Source organism: Periplaneta americana, chromosome 7 (genome assembly GCF_040183065.1).
Source record: "Periplaneta americana isolate PAMFEO1 chromosome 7, P.americana_PAMFEO1_priV1, whole genome shotgun sequence".
Taxonomy (NCBI): Eukaryota; Metazoa; Arthropoda; class Insecta; order Blattodea; family Blattidae; genus Periplaneta; species Periplaneta americana.
Window position 1 is genome coordinate 84,738,724 of NC_091123.1, and position 14,003 is coordinate 84,752,726.

Sequence of the window (14,003 nt, forward strand, 5' to 3'; positions counted from 1 at the left end):
TTTTAACAGAAATGTTTGGAAGAGGGTAATAACATTTACATATTGAATAATGGAAGAAATAGCAGCATAAAAGGTGCTTAATGAAATGGAATTATGAAACTGAAGCCTTAATTAAACAGAGGAAAGATTCGTATCTGCTTATCTAAATACATATAAAGTGTAAGATAAGATAGCATGTAAGACACAACATTTGTGGAAAGAGGTACCACAGAGCAATTAAACATCAAACTTAAGAAGATTTGAGATCAGATGGAATTAACAAGGAATGATTCAAACACTTCTCCTGATTTTTTTATTTTTTTTTATAGAAATTTATATTTTTAACATATAACGTAACATATATAGTTGGGCTGGTTGGCACAGTTGGTATAGCACTGACCTTCTATGCCCGAGGTTGCGGATTCGATACCAGGCCAGGTCAATGGCATTTAAGTGTGCTTAAATGCAACATGCCCATGTCAATAGATTTACTGACATGTAAAAGAACTCTTGCGGGACAAAATTTCGGCACACCGGCGACGCTGATATAATCTCAGCAGTTGCAAGCGTCGTTAAATAAAACATAACATTAACATAACATCATATAACATATGACTTAACAAATGGTGTATATCTCTTAACCATAGTAAATGTGAAACCATGATTTTTACTTTATCCCATACTATATCATTACCCCCAATAATACTAGACAATATTACATCCCATGGAAGCTTCCAGATCAGACAGAAAAATACTTGGGAGTTCATTTAAATCGAAGACTATCTTGGAAGTACCACATCAACACTAAACTTAATCTGGTCTATTCAAGACTCAAGACTCTTTCTTAAAACTTTATCCTCTTATTAACAGAAAGTCATCTTTATAAAGTACTATTACTTAAATTTAGTTATACCGACCTCTGATCACTTACGCATGTCCAATCTGGGGTGGTGCAGCACCAAACAAAATTCAAAGAATACAATCTTTCCAAAACAAAGTACTACGAACTGCTGTTAATGTACCATGGTTTGTCCGAAATTCACAACTACATAGAGAATTGGAATTATACACTATATAAGAATTCATCCGTAGGCAGGCAAAATCATTCTTCCCACACCTTAACAATGTCTCATCAGAAGCAACTTTCTTTTCTCTCGGGAAAAGATCTACTCAACCCACAGGAATCAAGAGCTGTCTTCCAAAGGACATTCTACTAGACCTTCAGATTCATTCACTTCATCTGATGAACACATTTTATAAATTTGTAAAACATTCTTTTTCTGTAACAAAGGGACCTATAAATTGGCTGACCTCCTTCCTGTTATTTACTTATTGTTATGTTATTTCTTTTCTCATAGATCTGTATAAAGCTACAATCGATCAATAAAATCTATTAAAAAATAATATTTCTTAAAATGTTATGATGTAGATTCTACTACAAACTAAGGAATGGAAAGTATTGTTTTTAATGATTATTCTTTATGAATTGATTAGTAGGCCGATCTATTCGAACTCTTATTTAGGGCAGCTTTTTAAATGTAAAATTTAAAATATACACACAAAAGAGGCATTAATATTATAATGTCTTAAGCAAAATACTGGCAAGTAATTGGAAAGATTCTACACAATCTATATAAGAACACTGACGTTTGCCTAAACAATAAGACATGGAGTTTAAAAAACAATGCAGAAAATATTCCCCATTTGGTTCTCTAAATGTGTAACTGCTTTTAAAAAGTACATTCAGAAAATGGAGCAAGAAACAAAACTAAAATACATGCCAACTATAACAGGACATTGACTTGCATCAATCATTTCAATGGTGTATAAAGTGTTACCACGAGAATGTCTGTGATTTCCATTGCATTATTGCTTGAAGAAACCAAACTTTATTTCACTGAAGGTACAGATCCAGAAACAAGCACTGAGCATGCTCAGTATGTTATAACTGGAACTTGGAAAATTCAGGTGGCCAAAATTTTGTTCCTCGGTCTGTACGTTATTTTAAGTTACATATTATCACGCTGAGGAAATCATGTTATGCTGTTTTTTTTAAATACTTCATGGCAAGAATCATGATGAAGATCTGGAACACATTCTTCTATACTGTCCATCCATAAACCACGAAAGAAGTAAATTAAAATCATCAGCACCAGTTGCAGAAGACACAGCCCTGCAGTATATATTGACTGCACCCCCAACTCTGGCTACTAGCAACAGGCATCTATAATGAACACTGATCAAAATACTCCTCATTTCTCATGAAAAACAAAAAATTGAGAAGATTACAGTGGACTATAGTGGACTTTATGCTGTCAGCAAACAGCTGGATACATTAAGAAGATTGATTGATTGATTGATTGATTGATTGACTGATCGATTGATTGATGGCAACACTGTACAAAGATACATTTTCACTCTTGCATGTGACTATTTATGTGTATTTGATATGCACAGGAGGGTGACGTAAAATGCTGAAACATAAGCATGCGAATACCAGCAATTGCAATATGTGTAAGCAATCAAAAGTAATAATTAAGCACTAAAAAGCTCTAACAAGCAAACATTCTGATGGGAGCAGATAAAAAAGTTAATTTTTTCTTCCATCATATTAATAATGTCAAAAGAAATGCTTATACAAATTTTGGCCACTCGACCGCAATTACGAGGTCGTCCAGAAAAAAGATTTTCTCTGGGGTCGTTTACAGAAAAAAGCACAATTGCATGGAAAGATTTATTGGAACAGATACAGCAATTGTTACGCTATTTGTCAACATAACCCTTACTGGAATTGAGACATTTGTCATACCATGGGATCAATTTTTGTATCCTTGTTTCATAGAAGTCAGCCGCCTGGGATCCAAACCAGCATTTGACAGCTGTCTGCACCTCTCTGTCGATCCCATGATATGACATATGTCTCAATTTCGGTAGGGAATATGTTGAAAAATAACTCAATTGCTGTGTCTGTTCCAATAAATTTTCTAATGAAATTGTGTTTTCTTTCTGTTAATTGTCCCTGGCAAACTTATTTTCTTTACGGCTCTCGTAATTGTGGACGAGTAGACAAAATTTGTATAAGCACTTCTTTTGACATTATTAACATGGAGAAAGAAAAAAATTTAACTTTTTTGTCTGCTCCAATCAGAATGTTTGCTTGTCAGCTCATCCAATTTAATGAAACTGAATTTAATCCAAAAAAATTGTATGTTTATAGCAAGAATTTCAGTGTTGGCAGTAGGTGTTCAAGTGTGCAGACCAAACAGGGTCATCAAACAATTGGGCAGGGAGTTGTTGTGCTGATGAAGTGTATCTACATAATATATTTCCTTGGTTCCACAATCTTCAGAGGCCATTATTGATATTTAAATGTTGAAATGCTTATACAGGGTCTGACAGAATGATCTCCCCGGTTTGAATTAGCCGCCATAGAGGTTTCTTGATAGTTGTGCTTGAGTGGCATATATCTTTGAGCAGCACAAGCCAACGCCATTTCAGTTACCATCATGGTGTAGACAGGTGAAATCCTGCATTTTGTTGTGGAGCATTTTTAAAAATGGTGACTGTGTTTGCAACATTGTGGCAATTTCGTACCCATTTAACAATAGATCGACATGAAAGAATTCCTGATAAGAAAATCCTACTGATATGGGTGAGAAATGTCAGACGAAAGGTTCAACTTTCAAACAGAAGTCATCTGGTAGATGTCACAATGTTCGGGCTCCCGAGAATATCATAACAGTGAGACATGCTGTTACCACATCTCCATGATGTTCAGCCATTAAACATGCTCTGGTATTGGAAATATCTGATCGGAGTGCCAGACCTCAAGTTCCATGCCTATAAAGTTATGGTGGTTCAGGAACTACGGCAATATGACTAGCTCAACCACCAAGATGCTTGTGAGACCATACTGGAAAATGTTCCAGGCAATACTGTTGTGCTCAGTAATGACTAAACTCATTTTCATTTGTAGGTCTGCATCAACAAACAAAACACTTCATATTGGTCCCCAGAAAACCTTCGAGAAATGCATCAGCGACCTCTCCACAGCAAGTGTGTTACTGTTTGGTGTGCTGTTGCACAATCTGGAATAATAGAGCCATACTTTTTTGAGGAAGATGGACGCACAGTCATTGTTTGAGGAGTGTATAGCTCATGAGGACAAGCATTTGGATGATTTTATCTTTGAAACAAAGTTATGTCAAAATGGTAAACATTCTTCTGTAAGATGGTATAAAATAACATTTTGAATAGCATCTATATTGTTCTTGTTATTTATGTTTCTAATCAGAAAGATCATTTTGCTGGACCCTGTATTATGTTGACTTTCATTTGTGTTCCTGCCTCAGTCGATTATAATGTGTACGGAACGAATTTGATTTTACAAGCGTTATCTCTATTATAATGCAAGGCCCTTCTTATCTATGGTCAAAACATTAACAATAATAACCACATGGTTTTCTCTCTTGTATGTTTTCTTAAATATATGAATGTTTATTATTTACATTATGTATTATTTTAAAATGAAGATTAACAGAATATAACATTAAAACGTGAATTTCTTAAAATAACTGAACAAAACAAATATCCTTCTACCATAACAACAATGAATATATTCTTCATCCTAACCCCTTCCATAGCCACATGTGAGTACAATTTTACTGATAAACAATCAATCTAACTTATAGTCGAACCACTGTACAACAAAAACCAACATAACAATAAACCCTGGTGCAACAAATTTTATCATTGCAAGCATGTTTCCTATACTTTAAATGCTGTATTTTAGCCATAATTACAATGATGGTCAAATTTTGGGGAAAGCCAGATGGAATGATAAAAACATTCTAATAATTATTTAAGTGGCTTTGTTTTCATGTTCACAACATTTCACTTTCCATTTGATATTGCCCTCTTAAACATGTTTTCTCATTACTTCGTTTACCCCTTTCATAATTTTGTTGCCCAATCTTGGCATTCTGTGCAAGGAGTGTGTTAAAATAGAACTCTATTTGCAAAAGATGGAAGGGTGAGATCAATGGTACTGTTTCGTTCAAATTATTCTGCACCAAAATGGCGAATAGTGACAGCTTCAGAGGTTAAGCAGAAGTAATTGTATTTTATCCTTGCATCATATAAGTTCAAGTCCTGAGTACAAGTCGTCAATGATGTCACTTAAATTTGATCATCTGTTCATTACACAACATTTATATTATTCAATTCTCACACTTTACCTTTACAAATCGCGTGTTGGATACTATTCAGTCACTTTTCAGTTATCACATGCTTTAGGGCTACTTCACTATTACACCATAAGAAATTGAGGTTGAATGTTGTGGACATATGATGTATGTTAATTAACGTTATCTTTGACCCGACACTAGACCAGTGATAATATCAATATCACTTAACACAGTGTAACCTGCAGTACGATTATAGTTTATCTCAACAGCTGACATCTAAATCGTAATGTTCAAAGGTTATAATCACATAATTTAGGAGATTGTACAGAACAGTCTGCCCAGATATATTCAAAATGGAAAACTGTTAACAAACCAGGGTCAAACAAGAGCAAGTTCTAACTGTGAAGTGATACTCATTGTAATGTGACCAATGAATAAATAATGATTGCATATTTATTACAGCTGATGTTCTACTTTAACTACGAAAAATACTATGTTGTATTGTCTAATGTTTTAATTGATTTTATTTATAGTCTCTCTAAACTGTGAACTTGTTGCGCAATTGCCGACACTATTGTTGTTACACTGGATTGTTGCCAGCTATTGTCACATCTGCTAATCATGTACAATCAAATCGGTATGAATTATGTCTTGTAAAACATTTTCTATACAGGTTTATAGTGGAAACGGGAACCAATCTGGCATTTACCTTTCTTAAATAGCTAGATTTCTAATTATTTTAAGATGAAGGGCACCTAAAATCCCCATTCAGATTGACTGATCCTGGGATTTGAACCTGGGACCTCCAAATGCAAGTCCAGTGTTTTACTACTGAGCTACTTTGCTAGGTAGCCCACTATTGTTTCGGATATGGAATTATGGTGACTACGTGGTATAAAACTAATATTATCATACACATACATTGAGAGTACTGTAACTATGACACCATAAAAATACGTGACAAGTCAGGTACAGGAATAATCCTTATCTCTGGAAAATAACAACCAGAGACTACAAAAGCTTTCCAGCAAATGAAACTGACAAAATATATCGGAAGAATTAGCAAATAATGTTATAAATGTGTTGTTTCAGGGAAGCAGGAATGAGCTATGTAAGTTACTACATATTATGTACTCTGCACACGTCAGACATCAGCTACAAATACAAAAATGTGATAACATATTACTCCCAAGAACAGAAAAATAAATATAACCAGAGGGCTAAATTATGTTGTTGCAAGGAATCTTTGAAATTAACATTAACTTTTTTCTCGAATTAATAGTTTAAAATATAACATTTCAATATCAATAAGTTTCTCTATGTAACTCACAACACGGTTGTCTAACTTGAAAACCCTACACATCTTGATTACACAACTTTTAACATTATATCACTTCGGAATACGTATTATTGAAAACTCTGTTCAATATATCTATCATTTTATCAATTCCTCATAAAATCCAGAGTGTGGTTCATTAAGAAACCTAAATTTGGTTAAACTCCATACAAGCAAAGGAAACTTTTAATGGAAAAAGGAACATCTTCGAACCTCTCGAAAAATAACTAAGGAAGAGACTAATGAAGTATTTTGTGTGTAGTGTGGCATTATATGGGGCAGAAACATGAACATTACGATGAAGTGAAGAGAAGCGGCTAGAAGCATTTGAAATGTGAATATGGAGAAGAGTGGAGCGTGGGAAATGGACAGACAGAATAAGAAATGAAGCTGTGTTGGAAAGTGTGGGTGAAGAAAGAATGATGCTGAAACTGATCAGGAAGAGAAAAAGGAATTGGAGGAATTGGTTGGGTCACTGGCTGAGAAGAAACTGCCTACTGAAGGAAGCATTGAAAGGAATGTTGAATAGGAGAAGAGTTCATGACAGAAGTAGATAACAAATGATAGACATTAACAGATGTGGATCATATGTGGAGACAGAAAAGAAGGCAGAAAATAGGAAAGATTGGAGAATGTTGAGTTTGCAGTGAAAGACCTACCCTTGGGCGGGAAACTATGAATGAATGAATGAATGAATGAATGAATGAATGAATGAATGAATTTGTAATTTTATGTAGACTTAATATTTTTCCTTATCCTCAGACTTAATGAGTTTATCCATTTTATTTTGTACAAGCTGAAAGCACCCAGCGCTGCCCAGGTTTTCATTTTTCCTTCTACACTGAGATCTTGGCAACTCAATTATAGAAAACCAAGATGAATAAAATTGTTTTTATTATACTTTCCTCGTCCCTGAAGATGAATCTTTACATAGCATCACTTACATGAATTAACCCATTTATGCCCAAGACCTTTTTTTGTTGAATATTTTCATAAATGGTCTTCTTAGCCAAAATGCCTGCCAGGATTAACTCAATTTAAAACAGCTGAAGATCAGGCACCGAAAAGAAAAAAAAAATGTCATGTGCCTTACATTCAACTGTTTTTGTTTTTAACTAGCATTATTATGAAGTTTAGCTAAACAAAAACATACCCCTTGGTCCCTTTACATCCGTTTAGCATTGACTCAATATTCTACATTGATATAAAACTGTGCTGAGATGCATTTCATGTAATTTTCTGTCTATGTGTGCTTTTGCTTGATGTTCAAAGACAGCTGAAGATAAATAGGAAATTCTCTTATTCCCAGTCTGAACCCCTTAGGATGTCTAGGTGAGTTAAAATTAATCTCTTTATCAATTGTATCAAAGAATCAATATGTAAATAAAAAAAATATATAATATAAATTGGAGGATTTTTCACCCCTTAACTGCTGTACGTTTTTTAAATATGACTTGAAAAATGGCATCTTACAAATATAGAATATATTAATTATATCATTTTTATTTTATCTATGTGATACAGTATAATCTTGTAATAAATCATTTTTGAATGTAAAGAATATTTTAAGAAACATGTATTTTAAAAATTAACAGATTGTCCTTTCCTTTAGGCTTAACATACATACATACATACATACATACATACATACATACATACATACTACATCATTGGTGATAGGATTATACATATATAATTTCGCAATAAACATATTCAGACATGAACAACAATATTTTGAGAGATGTAAGTTATATTTTAGAATTAATACACTGTTATTTTCAGTGGACTTACGCACATACATTCACATACCACATTAGCAACAAGGCAAAAGTATCACTGAATTTATTTTTCATATGCATACAAATTTCTTTTCCCCCTTCTTTTCCACAAATAACCTATGTATACAAATATTTAGGTGTGTCCACTCAAGAGGAAGCTATATAGTTGACAATTTGAAAAACACGGGGTTTTTAATGGCAGCAATTTTGAATGACTGTCCTTGAGTTTTATTTTAATATGGTCCTTAGACATGCTAGTCGCACTAGAAATTGCAGCTGCTTAAAATCGAAAAGCATATTAGTGTGTACTGTCCGCGAAACTTACCTGTGCAGCTAAAAGAGAGGTGTGGGGTGTAGAGGGGTCACTTCTAGAGGTAGCGCGGCAGGAGAGGGAAGGATGGTCTACGAGGCGGGTAAAATACATTTGCTTCCTTAGTGTGATCTGTACTTACAGTAATTTTGCATTCTGTGAAGACATATTTATGCAATGGCCGGTAGTAATTTGATCACGGCCGAGGTCGATGGCATTTAAGTGTGTATAAATGCGACAACCTCATGTCAGTAGATTTACTAGCATGTAAAAGAACTCCTGCAGGACAAAATTCCGGCACACTGACAACGCTGATATAACCTCTGCTGTTGTGAGCGTCGTTAAACAAACCATAATTTAATTTTAATATTGTGTACACAGTAAGGAGAGGGAGATAATAATGTCAGTGGTTGCTTGTTGCGATCAAGAGGCAAAAGAGAAATTACTTACGACTTTTAAGAAATCCGGAGGTTCATTGCCGCCCTCACATAAGCCCACCAACAGTTCCTATCCTGAGCAAGATTAATCCAGTCTCTACAGTAATCATATCCTACCTCCTTCAAATCCATTTTAATATTACCCTTCCATCAATGTCTCGGCTTCCCCAAGGTCTTTTTCCCTCCAGCATCCCAATTAACAGTCTATATACATTTCTGGATTCGCCCATACGTGCTACATGCCCTGCCCATCTCAAACATCTGGATTTAATGTTTCTAATTATGTCAGGCGAAGAACAAAATGCGTCCAGTTCTGCGTTGTGTAACTTTCTCTATTCTCCTGTAACTTCACCCCTGTTAGCCCCAAATATTTTCCTAAGCACCTTATTCTCAAACACCCTTAACCTCTGTTTCACTTCCAAAGTGAGAGTCCAAGTTTCACAACCATACAGAACAACCGATACTGTTTTATAAATTCTGACTTTCAGCTTTTTTGAGAGCTGACTGGATGACAAAAGCTTCTCGATCTAATAAAAGCAGACATTTCTCCTATTTCTTATTTATTCTGCATTTAATTTCCTCCGAGTGTGATTTACATTTGTTACTGTTGCTGTATTTGAATTTTTCCACCTCTTCAACGGATAAATTTCCAATTTTTATATTTCCATTTCGTACTATGTTCTAGTCACGAGACATAATCATATACTTTGTCTTTTCGGGATTTATTTGGAAACGTATCTCTTTACTTGCTTTAAGTGTTTTTCCTAATAATTTATGGATTTTATAATACGTCTAGACGACACCAGCGGTGATGGCTATGATGATGATGATGATGATCATGAAGAAGGGAAGAGGAGGAGGAGGAAGAAGAAGAATATTGATAATGACTGTATGTGAAAGTGAACTTTCTGGAAACCCAAAAAATACAGACCTGAGCTTCTAGTTGAAAGACTTCATGCATCGCTTACCATCAGTAGCTCACGGCCAGATACAAATATTGTAATAATTGGAGTTGTGATCATACTGTATTGCACACAGAAGAAGAAAAATGTAATTTATTTATGTTTGTTATTTTATGAAACCACATACTTTCACCTACCATATCCAATGGAATGCACTGAAATTAAATACCGAATGATGTTTTTGTAACTATACGTACAACTGCTGCAGCGACGGTCAGGAGCCAGCAGATAGCTACGGGGCAACGAGAGAGCACTAGGGAACCCAGGTGCCTAGATAAGTTGCGCGGACAATATCATAGAAATATATGAGATATATCGTTTTACCTGTTAATATCGTTGCTTCTATTACATTTTGCATGAGTTATTTCACACCAACTCTTGTTCCATTACATAATTTTGGTGGGTCAGCATTTCATAATAGCATTACTGGTGATTCAATATTAAGTACGCAGTGGCATTCCTTGTGGTTTCAAGAATACAGTTGGATAAATCACAGCCTGCTCACTACCTACAACTGTATAGAGAAACTCAAAATATGGTACTAGACTGTGTCATTGCTACTTACTGCATGGAATTTCTACATTTTGCCTTTCATACTGTATCAACAATGTTATTTAATTTTGTGTTATTTTTTCCGCATTGCTCCATCACAGCCTGCTCACTACCTACAACTGTATAGAGAAACTCAAAATATGGTACTAGACTGTGTCATTGCTACTTACTGCATGGAATTTCTACATTTTGCCTTTCATACTGTATCAACAATGTTATTTAATTTTGTGTTATTTTTTCCGCATTGCTCCATGAAAGTCGATGTTGAATACTGTATAACAGAAATAAAAGACAACTGACTGTAGAATAGGGCATTTTTAATACAGTATTATACATGCATGGTTAATCGTATTTCTTTCTAATTTTTATTGTTTTCAATAATTTAATGTCCATTTGGCCAATTTTAATGTAGGCTAGCCTATGTTTTTCTCCTGGTTATGAAGATTCTCCTGGCAAATATCAGTCAAAGCATGTAGATTTGTATAGAATTATGTATATACATACATATGTAAGATTATACAGCACAATTTGACATAATATGCAACTGTAATTGGGACTTATTCCTGTTGTTGGTAGAATAAATAAATCGCATGAATAGAAGCATTAAGTCACAATTTTTTTTTATAATGCTCAATCTGCAAACTTCAAGGCATATTTACAAGCACAACACTCCAAATAACAAACAAATGATAAACAATCTCCTAACAAAGCAGTGATGAACAAAAACACTACGAACTTATGCATCAACCTAATAAGAAACACAATTAGTGGCAATTACTGAATTCTCTCTAACATATAGGATGGTTTCCACAAACATTAAGGACCTGATATGTGTAGGTATGTATATTTCATGTCAGCAATACATTCGTGTAATGTGGACTCATAATTTTGCATACAGTGCCACAATTACATTTAATAAATAAATATTTTCTTGCAGAACGCACTATTATATCTAAATTTCATAACTACTATCTTTATTCTCTCTTATTACCCAAATGTCACATTTATGCCTTCCTGTCCTTGAAAAATAGTTTTTAAGTCTAGTCACTGCTTTATACCAATCATAAAATTATATCCTATTTCTCTCCTAAGTAATATTTCTTTTCAATTCTATTTTTCATTAACATCTAGTAACTTTAATCTATTTATTTTACTATTCTGTGTATTCATTCCTCTAATTTCCCTATAATTCTTATCACTAGTCATTACTTTGCACTGTAACAGTTCGTTTTTCTTCACTATTTTCCAACCTTTTTATATCCACTCCCAACTAATTTCTTCTACTTTCACTTTCATTTCTAAACTAATTTTAATTTACTGTACCTACTCAAAATTGTCACTTCCACTATTCTTTTCTTGATCCTTTTTTTACAAGCTTACTTACCTCAATCTCATTTTACTTACTACTAATCACTAGCCATTGCTTTATTCCTGTATAATTAGGTTCGTTGTTAGATATATTTCTTACATTAATCCACTGCTCTCTAATTTCACTTATTCGTTTCTTGCACTTATTTATCTCACTTGTTTTTTATTCTGTAATTTGTTATCCTAGTTCGTCACCTCCTCCACACTGACCGCTTATTTTCACTGTTCATTGTTTGCACATCACTCACATGTCTTCCTTGTACAATGATTTGCTATCCTAATTCATTCCATCCTTATACTGTTCTCTCCTTTACTCTTTCCTATCGACTCATTTAACATTTTACATAATTCCTCGAATCTTTCTTCCATCATATTTATAAAATTCTCAAAATCTTTAACAGTAATTGGATTTGAATCTTCTACATTCTCTATCCCATTATATCTTTGCATTTTTTTTCGACTCTTTGACTAACCTCTTTTCACTCATAGAATCACTTTCACTAGCCCTTACTTTATTTTCCCGTGTGCTACTTGATTTTAAGTTATAGCTATTTGGATCATCACTTGTTTTCTTGCCCCGTATGTTGCTGCATAGTTGGGTTAGATCAATGACTCTACTTGATTCTTACGTTATCTTTTGTTTACATGCTGATTTTCACATTATTCTCGACCATGCGTTCGGCTTACATAGTGCTGAGGTTTGCATTGTCCTGGTGTCCTCTGATTTCTTGTCTATTCTCCTGCCCTCAGGCACTTCTAGCTGTTTCCCTACTCTTTTGTTAGTGTATCTGCTATCTGCCATTTGCTTTGTTTTTTTTTTTTCTCAATTTATTTTAGTCAACTGCTTCTTTCCCACAATCGGTTTTAAGTAACCCCATTGTAAATCTTCTCTCATCTCAATGTTGTTGGAATTTAGTGTCGTTTGCATTTCTTTCTTTCTAGCATGTTACCTTCCTTCTGTTGACCTAAGCATATTTTCACGTTCATTGCATTGTTTACTTAGATTCACCTTGCTTCACTCGATTTCAGTCCAAAGCTCTGGTTTGTCACAATTCTTTTCACAGTATTTGAGATCGTAAACTTTGTCATTAATTTTCAATTTGTCCTTACTCATGATTGCAAAATATCCTTTGTTTCTCGCTGTTTTCAGATATTTAGTAACAATAGTTTTCTTTTTTGTAACTAAGATCATTTTCAAAACGTAATTTTGTTCCTCTCGCATTTTTCACTCTGTTCATAATCATTTCTTTCATTCTTAAATTTTAAAATTTAATTAAAATTGGCCGAAATTATCCCTTATCCACTCTATAACTTCTTCTATGTGGTCACCTACACCTACTTCGAAAAACTCCTAAAACACACTTCAGACTGCATTGTAAGTTTCATCTCCATAATCTTTTTCGTCCTCATTTAGACCGAAAATTAACAAATTTTTCTTCCTCTGTCTATCTTAAATCACTAATTTTCTCTTCCAACTGGTTATTTAACTGTTGTAGCTATTTGATTCCTTTGTTGTTTTTCTCCATGTTTGTCTTAAAATACATAATTATCTGACTGAAATCCTGTAGCTATAGTTTTATTTCCTGATTGATTTTTATAAACCCTAATTTCATTTCTTCTTTAATTATTTTTCTCATCTCTTCATTCTTCATGCTTGGTCCCAGATTTACTTCAATTTCTCCCATTATTAATAACATCAATATGGCTACCCCAAATCACTCATTTTAATTCTTTCTTCTTACCTTTCTCCCGATTTTTCTCTTCTTTAATTCTTCTTCTGCTGAACCTTCCAATTCTTGCTCTATACTCATATAAGTCCACACCCATTTTACTTCCGTCTTCTGTTATTCCTATTGCCCGACAATCCTGTATTACTTTGGCTTATAGCATCGCTCTCTCTGTGCTGATTCTGCAATACGAACCACGCGTTCACTCTTGGCTACTCTTTGCTGACTGATGATTTAGGACCCGATATTATAAAACAACTTTCACATGTGATGACAGACGTGGCCATTATTCCTGATGGTCTTACACCTTATGAATGACGGTTAGAAGCCATAATCTGAGTCAAGTAAAGAAAATTAAGAGACTATCA

The 14,003-nt window shown here is 34.1% G+C and overlaps 1 protein-coding gene across 4 annotated transcripts in view; it reads right to left on the bottom strand.

Annotated features, from left to right (window-relative positions):
- The window catches only part of HDAC6 (histone deacetylase 6), a 143,076-nt gene that overhangs the window by 105,358 nt on the left and 23,715 nt on the right, over positions 1-14,003 (bottom strand). The window contains exon 1 of one of the 4 annotated variants that reach the window (XM_069830966.1): positions 5,217-5,365. The exons of 2 other annotated variants lie outside the window; for them this stretch is intronic. The gene's annotated coding sequence lies outside the window, so the exon portion shown is untranslated. Of the gene's footprint in view, positions 1-39; positions 105-5,216; positions 5,366-14,003 lie in introns of those variants that run through there. One more of the 4 variants, XM_069830967.1, reaches the window with a different exon arrangement.